The 15270-nt window shown below is 40.4% G+C and overlaps 1 protein-coding gene across 2 annotated transcripts in view; it reads left to right on the plus strand.

The window, feature by feature from the left end:
- The first annotated feature begins 1421 nt into the window (after positions 1 to 1421).
- The window catches only part of Katnbl1 (katanin regulatory subunit B1 like 1), a 35004-nt gene continuing 21155 nt past the window's right edge, over positions 1422 to 15270 (plus strand). The window contains exons 1-2 of one of the 2 annotated variants that reach the window (XM_052183172.1): positions 1422 to 1576; positions 2788 to 2829. The gene's annotated coding sequence lies outside the window, so the exon portion shown is untranslated. The remainder of the gene's footprint in view (positions 1577 to 2787; positions 2830 to 15270) is intronic. The other variant, XM_052183171.1, reaches the window with a different exon arrangement.

The following is a 15270-nucleotide window of genomic DNA, read 5'->3' on the forward strand; positions in this document are numbered from 1 at the left end:
CATAGTCCCCAAGGAGACTGAACTTGCTTTCTGAGGAGAGGACCTATATTATACATATTTATCTTAAAATCATTGCAGCACTCTGTGACTTTGGGGGGGGGGCTGGGAGTCGCAAGTTTTTTTTTTTTTTAAATAAAATTTATAAAAAATGTTAAAAGAGAGCCTGGAAGTGTGGCACATAACAGAAAAAAAGACAGTCAGCAACTATGTAGTGTTTAGCAGGAGCCACCTACTCTCCAAACCATTTTGTATGTATTAACTCATTTGCTATCCCCAGCAATACTGAAGCAGATTCATTTTTCTCATTTCTATTTTACAGGTGAGAAATTCAAAAGCACACCGTTTTGTGACTCGTCCAAAGTGGCACAGTTTCAGAGTCCACACTTTTAACCACTATATCCTGGTCGTTTAAATGAAAATGATATTCATCTTCCCCTGAACATATTTTCTCTCTCTTTCTTTTATTGAATATCGTCTTCATTTACATTGCCAATGGTAAAACCTTTCCGGATATCCACCCTCCCCTAAGACCCTCAACCCCTCCCCTTCCTCCTTCCCCCTGCCTCCACTATTGCCCCTCCACCCAACACACTCCCAACCCCCAACCCCCCACCTCGGTTTCCCTTTGTTGGGGCCTCTATTGAGCCTTTACCTGACCAAAGACCATTCCTCCCACTGATGCCCAACAAGACCTTCCTCTACCACATTTTTGGCTGGAACCATGTGTGCCTTTTAGTTGATGGTTCAGTCCCTGGGAGTCTTGGGGCATCTGGGTGGCGGAAACCATTGTTCTTCCCATGGGGCTGTAAACCCCTTCAGCTCCTCTGGAACACCCTCCAGCTCCTCCATTGGGGACCCCATGCCCAGTCCAATAGTTGGTTGCTAGCATCTGCCTCTGTATTTGTAAGGTTCTGGCAGGGTCCCCTCCGGAGACAACCATGGAATGCTCCTTTTGGTATGCACTTCTTGTCGTCCATAAAAGTGTTGGGGTTTGGTGACTGTTTATAGGATAAATTTCCAGGTAGGGCAGTCTCTGGGTGGCCTTTACTTCAGTCTCTGCTCCACACATTGTCTCCCTTATTGCTCCTGTGAGTATTTTGCTCCCTTTCTTAGAGCTCCCTTTCTTTCTAGACCAAAGAACCCTCACTTAAGTCCTTCTTCTTGAGCTTCCTGGGCTGGGTGAATTGTAACTTGTTTATTTTGAGCTTTGGGGCTAACATCTGCTTATTAGTGAGTGCAATCTCCCTCACTCCTGAATGTATTTTAACAGCATATTGCCCCACGTGTAGTCCCTTACTAGATTGTCCCTAACGTCAGGCGCACCTGTGTGGTCACGAGGGGGCGCTGCTGCCTCGCACCCTGGTCCCCCTCCGCAGGCATCCGAGGGGGCGGAGCCTGAACTGGGCGGGGCCCGGCAGGACGCCCACGGGGTAGCTATCCCGGCGGGCCGCGCGCGGCGCTGTTTGAATGGCTGGAAGTGGGGCCCGGCTGGCCATCCGAAGGACGCTCCGAGCTGCCGGGAGCGGTTCGTCAGCACAGTGGCTGGACGCAGGCGTTGCGGTACCATGAGGCGCCGGTAAGTGACGGCCGGACCCGGTTGGGACCTTCGCCGCTGTTCGTGCGGCAAGCTTCTCGAGCAGCTAAGCCGGGCCCACCTGCAGGCCCCGCGGCAGCGGCCTTTCCCGGGTTGGGCGGCGGGGTCCGGGCGGAGCGCAAGCGGGTGGGGCCCGGTCTCCCGCGGTGCCCCCGGGCGAGCGGTAGTTAGGAGGTTGGAGCTGCAGGCCTCGGGGGTCCTGGCTGGAGAGGCGTGGATCAAACCTGCTGTCATTTATTTATCTTGGGGTGGAGTCGACATCTACACCCTACGGGGAAAGACTGGACGCGTGAGAAGATTGCTGTGCGAGGACAGGTTTTCCCCAGAGCTGCTTAGGCCCGGCAGAGGCATTTCCTTATTTTCTGAGGAATTTTTGATTCCCAGACAGATCAGCTTTTGTTTCTCAGGACAGACACTTGACTTAGCCGCGTAAGAATCGTTGACTGAAACTCTTAAAACCATGTTGTGCTTTCTGAAAAGTTACTCTGTAATTGTACCTAGGTGCTTAACCGGGCTTACGTATGGCGATAACAAAGAGTTGATTTGTTTTGTACTGGCTTATAAAGTTCCTTGAAAACATCTATATCAATTTCTTGGCAGATCTGGAGAAAAAAGTAACCGGGAGAGATATTAGTTCTGTAATTATTGCCAGTTTCGTACTTAACGAGCATTCTGAGACACCAATCCACCTAACATCTAAAACTTATACAAAATCATTCAGGACTTTTCTTCTTTCCTTTAAATCAGCTTCTTCAAGTCAGAAGTTTATGCACGGAGGTTTTGACTTGTCTAGTAGCTGGATTTGTAATAAACCATAATGAGTGCTACTTATTTTGTTTTCTGTGTGCTAAGAGTTGTTTTAAGAGTGCTGCTTTGGAATAGGTAGTATTATCATTGTTTTGACAAGGGAAAAAGGCCCAGGGAGGTCAAGACCTTAGGTGAGGTTACGTAGTTATTTGCTCCACGGAGGGTACACTGTGGTCTCCTCTGCCTTGCTCTTACTGTCAAAAGTGTTGTTTTATTTACTTGAGCTTCGGAGATATTTATGTGAGTACACCTTTGTATACACATGAATGAATCCACACACCAACCACATTCCCTACTTGTGTTGGCCGCACTTAAGTTTTGTGTTTGAGCCAAAAAAAATTGTTTCTAAGATAAATAGAAATAAGTTTTATTGTTTCATTTTTCAGAGACTGTAGAGGACAGCTGGAAACATGATTCTTTAGAACTGGGTGGGTATACTATTTTGTATTTGTAATGAATGTACTTAACACCTTGCAAAGAAATATACCTCAAGAGCAAGCTACCTCAAGTAGTCAGCACTTATTCATATGGAAACCTTTAAACTTCGTTCAGCGATTACTGCCTCAGTGTCCAGCACAGTACTGGATCCAGTTAGCTATATTCAAGAAGTGTGCCAGGCAACAGATATTAGGGAAGTTAGTTTGGTGTAAGATTAGTTATAGAATAACATACTCTTCTTCTTTGGTGCAGTTATGTATGATGATCTGAACTGAGTAATGCTGCTACAGAGCTAACAACTGAAGGGCTTATGTAAGACATTTAATAGATGGGAGGCAGGTGTGTTACTGAAGAAATTGTCCAAAGACTAGGAATCCAGAATAAAAAGTACTTTTATTGCGAACAGTAAGCCTGGTCTTTTTAAAAGTTCATGTTGGTTAGCATCATATGAAATAAGACTGGGAAATGTTGTAAATGAGACATGTCATAGAGGTCTGATACACACACACAGAGCTCTCAGCACAAACATGTTATAAATGAGACATGTCAGAGGTCTGATACACAGAGTTCTCAAGCACACAGATTTGGGGATTTGTAAAATTTTGTTTCAGTGGCTCTCAACTGGGTGAAGTTTTTCTCCTCCATAGAATATTTGGGTTGTCAAACTTAAGGAAAGGGTGATACTGTCAATTTACCGGCCATAGGCTGGAGTACTTCTAAACATCCTGCATCAGACGAACCCCCATAAGAAACAATCACTCCAAGCATCAGTGTTGCTGTGGTTGCGAAACCCTAATTTTATGTTGCTTGGTTATGTGGCTGGCTTCCACTCACATATGCTATAGGTAAGTATGAATGGCAAATTTTTGGAACACAACTAGACTTTATAATGTCATTAGGATTGGTTTAGAGCTCTCCCAAAGGCTGTTCCAGTCCTGGAGGAGAGATGTGTAGGAGATAAGGAGGAGCATTGGGAATGTTAAAATTAAGGTAGAATCATTTAAATATTATTTTATCTAAATTAAAAATAACAAAAGTTCATTTGAAATAGAAAATGAACATAATAGAAAATAGAAAACAGAACATAAGCAAAAATCATAAGGCCCAGCAGGATGGCTCAGTGGCCAGAAATGCTTGATTTAGAAGTCTGATGACCTGAGTTTGATTCTGGAATTCACATTAAAAGAACAAAAAAAGACCCCAAGAGGTAGATGAGGTGTCACAGTCTATAATCTCAGTCAGACACTCTGATGGGAGGCTTAGGAGAGATGGGAGACAAAATTCCTCAGAAGCTTGAGAACCACCTCACCCGCAGTATTATTGTGGCATGGTAAAAACAAGAGGGACTTTAGGGCCTAGAGAGATGGCTCAGCGGTTAAGAACACTGACTGCCCTTCCAGAGGTCCTAAGTTCAACTCCCAGCAACCACATGGGAGTACCATCTATAATGGGATTCAGTTCCCTCTTCTGGTGTGTCTGAAGAGAGCTACAGTGTACTCATATACATAAAATAAATATTAGAAAAATTAAAAAAAAAGGACTCTTCTTCAGCAAGGTAGAAGTGAAAACCAACTCCCCAAAGTTGTCCTTTGACCTCTATTTGCACTCTGGCATGTGCATGCACACACTATTTAATAAATAGTTTAAGAATAATTTTTAAAAGTTTAAGTGCGCCAGGCGGTGGTGGCGCATGCCTTTAATCCCAGCACTTAGGAGGCAGAGGCAGGCGGATTTCTGAGTTCGAGGCCAGCCTGGTCTACAGAGTGAGTTCCAGGAGAGAAAACCTGTCTTGGGGGGGGGGGGGAGGGAAAGAATTCAAAAGTTTAAATGCATCACTTATAAATACTTATCCCAATAAAACAACTGATAATGTTTTGAGGTATGGCTTCTTTTGAAACTTTTTAAAGGCTGATAACTACTTTTCTTTTTATATAATGGGGATTATGGGCTAGAGAGATCACTCAGCAGTTAAGAGCAGTTGCTGTTCTTTCAGAGAAAACAGGTTTAGTTTGCAACACATATATCAAATGGCTTAAAATGTGCTGTAACTCCAGTTCCAAGGCCCCTCTTCTGGTCTCTGCACATACATGTATGTGATACACATTCAGGAAAGCCCATACACATAAATTAATAAAATAAGTAGACTAAAAATAAATATGTATCTTTCTGTTGTTTAAACAAATACTCTTTAGAGACTGGAGAGATAGTTGATCAGTGAAGAGTGCTTGTTCTTGCAGAGGACCTGGGTTTAGTTCCCAGCACTAATGTGGTAGCTCACAGCCATCCATAATTCCAATTTTAGACAATCAGATGCTATCTTCTGACCTCTGTGGGTATTAGGCATACATATAGTGCACATACATACATGCAGACATGTTACTCATCCATATAAAATAAACCTAAAATAAATTAAAAGTTAAAAAATGCTTTTACAGTCACAATATTTGTATATATAATTGCATGTACACATGTGTTGCTTTGAAATTGGAAATTTTGCTTTACATTCAGAATAGATATTCAAAGGAAGAAATACTGGAACGCAGTGATTGAGTGTGTGTGTGTGTGTGTTTGTGTGTGTATGTATGTATGTGTATGTATAAAATAGCTAGAGATGTGGCAGAATGCTTATTTACAATTCAAAGTGACCTAAGCTAGGTACTCAGCACTCAGCATTGCCAAAAGAAAAGATTATTTGACAACTGGGGACTACATAGTGAGACAGTGTCAAATAGTAAGTAAATAAGTCAGGATTAAAATCTTTAGTATTTCCAAGATTTGATGTTTGAGAAGCCAATAAAAGAACAGAGGAAACAGTGAAGTAAGTTGTATGCTTATAATTTTCACTCTGGAATGTGAATTGTATTCACATACACAACCTAATGAGAATGTTTGGTCTGTAAGTCACTATGTACACGAGGCTGGGCTGGAATGCAGGGATCACCTGATTCTGACTCCCGAGTGATGGGTTAAATGTATGTATCACCACACCTGGCTCCTACTGAGATCTAATGAAGACCTTACTATATATCAACTTAATCCTTCCCCAAACTCCTGACATTAGTTGTTTCCCTGCTTTTACTTTTTTTTTTTTTAAATACTAAGTTAAAAAAAAATACTAAGTTTACATTTCAGATGGCAAACTTTCTGCTTCACCCTCTTTTCAAAATATTTTACTTTTCTTTTTACTTTTGGTCATGAAGCAAAGAATTTAATGGGCTAATTTTGAGTTTTTGCTTTTTAATGTACAGACTACACAGTTTTACACATTGACTCCTTTCCCCCCTTGACTCCTTTTTTCTTTATGTGTTATTCATATCCTCAAATCCTTTTGCCTTGAGCTAGTTTCCCAGATCCCTGTGACCTGTAAGATTCCTCTTTCACTAGTCTGAAGACTCCATTTGTGGACCCATTGGTAGGCATTCGTACTTGCCATGGCCTCTACTGTTAGTAACACAATGTCCTTGGGCAAATCACTTGGTCTCATTTATAAACTGAAATTACTCTGTGCTGACTATTCCTGGTTGTCTACTTGATTTTATCTGGAATGATCTATAATCCAATTCTGGATTATAGATCATTCCAGATCTATAATCTGTGATCCAGATCTTAAGGCTGGAAGACAGAAATTTCTGACCTGGATCTTGACATTGAGATCTTTAGGTATGGTGGCCATGAAAAGTTTAGGCCAAGGCAAGGTAGTACACACCTTTAATCTGAGAGGATTGGGGAAAGGCGATCTGTGAGTTCAAAGTCAGCAACAAAGCAAGTCCCTTATCCAAGTGTGGTGGCATACACCATTAATCTGAGCCACACCTTCTGCTGGAGGCTCACTTAGGGACAGTGGAAGAAGGAAGAGTCACTTTTCTTTGACTGCATGTACTTAATTGGCAACACATCTATTGGAATCTACTTCTACAGAAGACCAGCTCAAACAACTTGCTTCATGGGACTGAGCAACTACTAGATTCTTAGACTTCCCATTCACGGCTGCCCATTGTTGGGTTAGTTGGACTATAGATTGTAAGACATCACAGTAAATCTCCTTAATATAGAGAGACATTTCATAAGTTCTGTAACTCTAAAGAACTCTGATTAATACAATCTCCAAGGTTTTTTCAATTATGAGAAGCAGTGAATTTGTAAAATTCACTAAAATTTTCAAGGGGAGACTTTTGGAGAGGAAAGAAATAGTTTTTCTTGTGTTAGTGTGAATTGATTAGGATGATTTCTTCTGAACTCATTTGTAAAAGTCTACCCTCATAATCGGATTAGAGAATGAATCAAAGGATAGAATTTCAATTTTTTTTTAAATACCAAGTATCCTTTTCTATCCTTTTCTTTTCTTTTTTTTTAAAAAGACATTTATTTTAGCCAGGCGGTGGTGGCGCATGCCTGTAATCCCAGCACTCTGGGAGGCAGAGGCAGGTGGATTTCTGAGTTCAAGGCCAGCCTAGTCTACAAAGTGAGTTCCAGGACAGCCAGGGCTACACAGAGAAACCCTGTCTCAAAACAAACAAACAAACAAACAAGACATTTATTTTATGTATTTGAGTACACAGTCAACGTCTTCAGACATAACAGAAAAGGGCATAAATCCCATTACAAATGGATGTGACCACCATGTGGTTGCTGGGAACTCAGGACCTCTGGAAGAAGCCAGTTCTTTTAACCAATGAGCCATCTCTCCACCCTTAGGATGGAATTTTAAATGCTCTTGAGAGCAAGGATCATCTTTGTGTTTGTTACCTTCAGACATTTCCTTAGAGCCTACAGTGATAATTAACTCAGCATGTGCATTTGATATTTGTGTTAAGTGAATGAGGAAATGAAGGAATGGGTGAATGTTGAAGAAAAGCAAGCTTGCAAGAATAGTACACACATACTCCAATTATCTGGAAAGAAATCAGAATACAGACCAACCAGAACATAGCCCTGCAGTATACACATGCTACGCAGTGGTAGTAAAGCACCCACTCTTCCTGTGGCTACCTTTCTGAACTGTTATAAAAGTATTTCCCTGTCTGTTCCTCTTAATCCCAAATATACTTTTGTTCATCACTGGAAAAAAAATCTGAACACTGTCTGTTCCCTGTACCATTTAGCAATCAACAGAGTATACTATTGTAGTAAAAATAAATCTTACATAGTGACTAAAATTTGGCACTTTCTCCATGGAGGATTCATTACTATTGTAGTAAAAATAAATCTTACATAGTGACTAAAATTTGGTACTTTCTCCATGGAGGATTCATAGCATAGTGACTGAAAAGTAGTATCTCTGGCCCTTTTGTTTTAGACATCCTAATTCTCAAGTAATAAATAGTATTTAAGAATAGTTCTTCTTAGGGCTGGAGAGATGGCTCAATGGTTAAGAGAAGAACACTAACTGCTCTTCCAGAGGTCCTGAGTTCAATTCCTAGCAGCCACATAGTGGCTCACAGCCATCTGTCCTGGGATCCAGTACCCTCTTCTGGTGTGTTTGAAGGCAGCTACAGTGTACTCATATAAAATAAATAATTCTTAAAAGAAATAAAATAAAAAGAATAGTTCTTTAACCTGAGTTCTCTACTCAGGAGGCAGAGATAGGCAGAGTTTGAGATCTGCCTGGGCTACATAGTAGCTTCTAGGACAGCCAAGACTACATAGTAAGACCCTGTCTTTTAAAAAAGAATATCATTTTTGTCATCCCTAGACTAATCCCTAATGATTACCTAATGGCTGATAGGAAAAAGAAGTGATTCTCACCTAGAAATCATGCTTTGAGATGAAGAAACATTGGTAGACTAATTCTCAGCTTTTATGGGATGACATTCATTGAGTGAATTACCTGTTTACTGAAACTACATTTAAATAATTTTTAATCTTTTTGACAGACGTGTTTGGAAATTCAAGTAATACTTAAAAATTATGTCTATTTGGGAACATCAATTTACAGATGATTTAATGGACTGATTGAATCATTCTGTACTCACTATATAACCTGTATGGCTTGTCAGTATAGAGACTAAATTATTTTGCAGTAGCAAACAGTTCCCGAGTCTCGGACTTAAACAACAAGGCTTTGTTTCTCCATGCTGTGTGCTGCATATTTGTCTGGGGGCTTTGTTCTATGTAACCTTGCTCAGGAATGTGTTTCTGTAGAGTTCTAATTTTTTGACCTTTGGCTGCCTTATCATGATAGAGGTACAACAATGATAGAAAATCTCACAAATTGACTTTTTAGATTTAAAGTGGAGTGAGGTGACTGACTTCTGTAATTCTACCGCTTGGTAGGCTAAAGTAGGATTAAGTAAGTCCAAGGTTATCGTAGTCGCAATAGTGAGTTACAGGCTAGATTGGAGTATGGTATGAGGCTTTGAGGGGCCTGGGGAGATGGCTCAGCAGTTAAAGAGAACTGGCTGCTCTAACAGAGGTCCTGAGTTCAATTCCCAGCAACCACATGGTGACTCACACCCATCTATTCTGGGATCTAATGTCCTCTACTGGCACACAGGTGTACATGCAGATAGAGGACTCATATACATAAAATAAATAAGTCTCTTTTTAAAAAGCCTTTTTAAAATATTTCATTTATCAGAGCCACTTGACCATATTTGACTTCAAGGTTAGTAAGAGACCAGCCTTGTAATACCTAAGACCCTAGCACTTGGGAGGTGGGGACAGGAAAATCAATTCAAGGTTCTCTTTGGCTACATGGCCGCTTGGGGGCCAGTCTGGGCTGCCTGAGACTTTGACGGCCTAAACAAACCCCATAAGGATGATAAGCCAACCTATCATTTATCTGAAAGTAAAACTAATGACATTCCATGGCACAGTTTAATGTTTAACGTATTTGCATACTTATAATTTAACCTTCCCAAATATCTTTGAATTTTTTAGTGGTCTTTCTTGACTGATCACCATTTATCATTTTGAGTATATTGTCCTGTGAGCAGCCCACTTCTCACTGACTTGTGACTAAAAATACCTGAGGAAGTCTGGTTTAGTATTAAACTCTGGGGAGTTTTTTGTTCTTAAGGATAAATTTTGCTGCTCTGAACTGGGATGTATATGTCTGCTCTGTTTTAATACTTTTATAATTATGAAAGCAAACTTAACACACTGATAAAAATTTAGTGAAATAATCATTGAGAACCACAGGGCAAACCCTCCCTGTTCAATAGAAGCTGTAAGATGATCTTATAAGCAACTAAGGAATACTGAAAGTTATGGAGTATAGATAGTATGAGTATGCCCCCCCCCCATGGTGAGTCCTTATTGGTTGTTTGGTACCAAGTAGTTAGCCTTGAAATCATATACATCCAAGTAACACTGCACAGACTAAAGCAAATAGTGTTAATATATTTAGGTGTGTATATGTAATAATGACAATGACAGAAGAGGCCAGGATTTGAAAAGGGTTGAAGGAAGGAAATGGTATAATTACACTTTAATTCAAAAGTTTTAAAAAGATGAACTTGTAAAGAAATTCTTTAAACCTATTTTCTATTTCTATTTCTTTTTCTTTTTAAAAAAAAAGTAATTTAAAAACATTTATTTTTGTGTGTGGTATTTTTGCCTGGTGACCACAGTGGCCTTTGAAGAGAACTTTGGTTCTCTTGGGACTGGAGTTACAGATGGTTGTGAGCTACCATGTGGAAGCTGGGAATTGAACTCAAGTCCTTTAGAAATGCAGCTAGTGCTGTTAACCGCTGAGCCATCTCTACCGCTCCGTTTTGTATTGCATAGTTTAACTTAACAGTTTTCATGGTAGGTGTGGTGATCCACATCTTTCAGCCATCATTCAGGAGGCAGAAGCAGGAGGTCTCTTATATAGATGCCTTGTCTCAAAGAACAACAAGAAAACACACAAAACAAACACCAAAGGCAGTTTTCTTGCCAAGCTCTTGGATAGATTTTCAGTAATATCATCATACCTAACATATTACATTATAAGTGTTTGTCTATTATTCTTCATGCTATACTTGAGTGACGGAATTCTGTAACCAGAAAGATTGGGATTTCTTTATTTATTCGAGACAGAGTTTCTGGCTATCGTGGAACTCACTATGTAGACTAGGCTGGCTTCGAACTCAGAGATGTACCTAACTCTGCCTTCCAAGTGCTGGGATCAAAAGTGTGTTCCACTTCATCCAGATTTTTATAGTTATTTTGTATTCTTTCATGTGATTTTGTCTTATTATAATAAACTTCATGAAAAAGTTTATTTTATTTAGTCCCTACAGTACTACTGTGAAAATAACACATTAAGCAAGATTATACACCTAATAAATGACTGTAATGGATTTAAATTCAGTAACTCTGAATTTGGGATTTGTTTGTTTGTTTTAACAATTTCCTGCTCCCCGAGCCTCCCTTCACTGGGATCACACTCAGGTGATCTCGCCTGATGTGTTCTCTATTTGTAGTTCTTGCTGTACTTTTGCCTTTCCTTTTTTGCTTAGTAATACAAGAATATTATAACATCACACTGAATTTTTTTGCCTTTAGTGTGTGTGCCCATATGTGTGCATGCCATGGTGCACCTGTAGGGTTCAAAGGAGCGCTTGCAGGAGTAGCTTCTCCTTCAACGTCCGCAGTCAGGTCTGGCGCATTTCACCAGCCCCCTCACTTAATCTTGCATTGAACTAAAATTTTATATTTAAATGTCAAATTTTGAAGATTAAAGGAATGACAGTACAGATTCATATTTTAAGGGGCTATAGTTCAGTGGAAGGGCACTTGCCTAGCATGTGCTAGTTAGCACACATCTTACTATGGATAGAGATAGTAATTTCTACCTTTACTAACAAGAGCCTGATGTAGAAAAGTCTTTGTAGAGACAGCTGTCAGTCCTTTCATATTTGCCAAGTTTATTTTGTTATGAATTTAGTAAATGTGACAGTTTAAAATGGAGTTGGAATTTATAAAACAGAACAAGAAGGCACAAAAGGCCTGTAGTCCCAGCTCCTCTGGAGGCTGTGGCAAAAGGAATGCATATTGGGTACATTCCTCTAGAGAAAGTTGAAGGAAGGAAGGAAGGAAGGAAGGAAGGAAGGAAGGAAGGAAGGAAGGAAGGAAGGAAGGAAGGAAGGAAGGAAGGAAGGAAGGAAGGAAGGAAGGAAAGAAAAAGGAAAGGAAAAAGGAAAGGAAAGACAGAGAGGGATTAAATAATTCCTATTTTAGAAGGCCTGGGACCATAACTCAGTAGTAGAACATATAATTGCCTGGTGTATGAAAGGCCCTAGGTTCAGCTCCCAGGCTGAACAAATGAGTATTGTTTCTATGAGAATTAATGGAATATTGCTTTGGCTGATTTTAGTTAGCACAAACCCTCATCTGGGGAGAGGGAACCTCAGTTGAGAAACTGTCTCCATCAGAGCCTGTGGGCAGTGCCAGTCGTAGGCAGCTGGGCCTGGGCTGTTGAAGAAAGGTAGCTGAATGTGAGCCTGGGAGGGAGTGATATTCTTCTGTGGTTTCTACTTCAAGCTCCTGTGTCAGTTTCCCTTAATAAAGTGGAGGATGAAATAAACTCTTTTTTTCCCAGTTGCTTTTACTCATGGTGTTTATGACTGCAACAGAAAGCTTAACCAGGACAACTGTGTTATATAGTCTATTTGAAAGCAAGTGGCTTAAACAATTTATTATTAAATTAGGTACTCATTAGAAAATTAAAGCAGTAAAAACTAAGTCCTGTCACCAGATATTTTCATTCTCAGGTTTTTGTGGTTATGAATGGTTAATACTGATTACCAGATTGATAAAGGATCATTTAAGAGACAGGCCTCTGGGTATACCTGTTGAGGGATTATCTAGATTATGTTAATTTAGGTAGAAAGACTCATCTTAAATGTGGGTGGCACTATTCTTTGAGATGGGGTTTGGTACTGAATCAAAAGAAGGAGACCTGAGCAGCACACTTCCTTCCTTCTCTCTGCCTTTCACTGCAGTGCGACCAGCTCCCGAAAGGGTTTGCCACCATGATTTCCACAACATGCTGAACTATCCTTCTGGACTGTGAGCAATGTAAACCCCTGTGATTTACATAGGAAAAGTGAAGGCAATTGTTCATAAGTTGTCCTCTTGAGCTCTACACACATAGCAATTGTGTGCACATACAGACACGTAATTTAGGAAAAATTTTAAATGTTTTAAAAAGCTATGAAATTAATTTGGCTGGAGACAGACTAAAGCTAGCTAGTGCTCAGTCATATCTTACATTTAAGCCCTCGTGTATTTGTTATCTGCCAAAGGCAGAACTGAAATATAAAACTGAGTCTTCTGAGAGATAGTATAGGAAATCTTGCACCAAGACCAGAATCAAGAAATGCTTTGGAAAAAAGATTCAATCTTCATAGTAACAGAGGCTATGATAACGCAAAAAGGAAGAAAGGAAATATTTCCTAGAGAAGAAACATTTTGTTTCAACAAAAAGGCAGCATTGATAGAGTGTGTCTATTACAAAAGCTTGGAGGGCCAGCCGGTGGTGGCGCATGCCTGTAATCCCAGCACTCTGGGAGGCAGAGGCAGGCGAATTTCTGAGTTCCAGGCCAGCCTGGTCTACAGAGTGAGTTCCAGGACAGCCAGGGCTACACAGAGAAACCCTGTCTCAAAAAAACCAAATCCAAAAAAAAAAAAAAAAAAAAAAAAAACCAAAAAGAAAAAAAAAGCTTGGAAAATGATACTTAATGTTATGCTTCTGTATTGAAGGATGCATACTTAGAAGTCCCTATCCTTTTCCTTTGTGGGACAGCTTTAGTGTCCTCAGAGTTTGGCCGTGTCCTGTGTCTCTCCCCCAGTCTCCCCCTGATCTCATGTTATTGCCGTCTCCCCAGCCCCCCCTTTTTCTTTTGTTTCTGTGTAATGTTCAATATCACTCTTCTGCTAAATTGCCTGCTACTTTGGAATCAGTTTTGACCCTCAAAATATTCTCTCCTTTAGCCAGGCATGGTAGTGTGTGCCTGTAGTTCCAGAAACTAGGATGTGTGCCTGTAGTTCCAGAAACTAGGATGTGTGCCTGTAGTTCCAGAAACTAGGAGCCTGTAGCAGGAAGAATTTGAGGGGGTGGGAGATGCTGCTTTGAGATTGCTCAGGATGGGTAAGAGCGCTTGTCTGCATAAGCCTCCACAAAATTGTCCTCTGACTTCCACATGAGTGCACATGCATGTATGTACGTGTGTGTGTGTGTGTGTGTGTGTGTGTGTGTGAGAGAGAGAGAGAGAGAGAGAGAGAGAGAGAGAGAGAGAAGGGAAGGGAGAGAGGGGGGAGGGAACACACGCAAGCACTTACCACCACCACCAATAATAATTTTAAAGTAAATTTGTACTGAAGAGATGCCTCAGTGGATAAAAGCACTTGCTACCAAGCCTGATGACCTGAATTCAGTCCTCAGGCCATAGCCAGCTGTAGCTATATAACAAGTTCCAGGTCAACCTGGCCTATATAATCAGACTCTGTCTCAAAAAAAAAAAAAAAAAAAAAAAAAGAAAAAAGAAAAAAAAATCCCCTAAGATCCCATTTCTCTTTGTTTCAATTTTCTCCTCTATTAAAACAAAGGTCCTGTTTTGTTATTTCCAGGTTTTTTTTCATTCTTTTGGAGTAAGTCAAGGCAAATTACATAAATATTTTTACTTTCATTCATGAAAAAAACTAAAACAGCTGGTTCCCAAGTTACACAGAGGTGAAAGCTGGGAAATTCTGCCTGGTTCCTTTGAACCTGACCTTTAAGCTGCACTGGTCTTTTAAGTTTTAAGAGAGTCTTTAGTTTTTACTCGGTAAGCTGTGACACATACTACTACACAGTGGGCAGTAAGGTTCCCAGAGAGTTGAGAGAGCATGGAAGAAGCCCAGAGATGTCTGCTGATTGAGCTTTTTAAACTCCCACATGCCACTGCATACAAAGGGCACTGAGGGCATCTTTCGCTTGGTCTGCACAGTCAGCTCCAACCTGTACAGATGAATACTAGAACCAGTTGGTCTGGCTTTGGTAATGTCCATTCAGAATGTATATGTATTCTAGGTATTTTTTTTTCAATTTTTAAAATTAGGTTCATGTTTTTTTTTTTAATTCGATATATTTTTTATTTAAATTTCAAATGATTTCCCCTTTTCTGGCCCCCCCACTCCCCGAAAGTCACATAAGCCCCCTTCACTCCCCCTGTTCTCCCACCCACCCCTTCCCACTTCCCTGTTCTGGTTTTGCCCTATACTGCTACACTGAGTCTTTTCCAGAACAAGGGGCCACTCCTCTGTTCTTCTTGTACCTCATTTGATGTGTGGATTATGTTTTGGGTATTCCAGTTTTCTAGGTTAATATCCACTTATTGGTGAGTGCATACCATGATTGATCTTTTGAGACTGGGTTACCTCACTTAGTATGATGTTCTCCAGCTCCATCCATTTGCCTAAGAATTTGATGAATTCATTGTGTATTCTAGGTATTTTAAGGAATG

The sequence above is a fragment of the Apodemus sylvaticus genome, chromosome 5 (genome assembly GCF_947179515.1).
Source record: "Apodemus sylvaticus chromosome 5, mApoSyl1.1, whole genome shotgun sequence".
NCBI lineage: Eukaryota > Metazoa > Chordata > Mammalia > Rodentia > Muridae > Apodemus > Apodemus sylvaticus.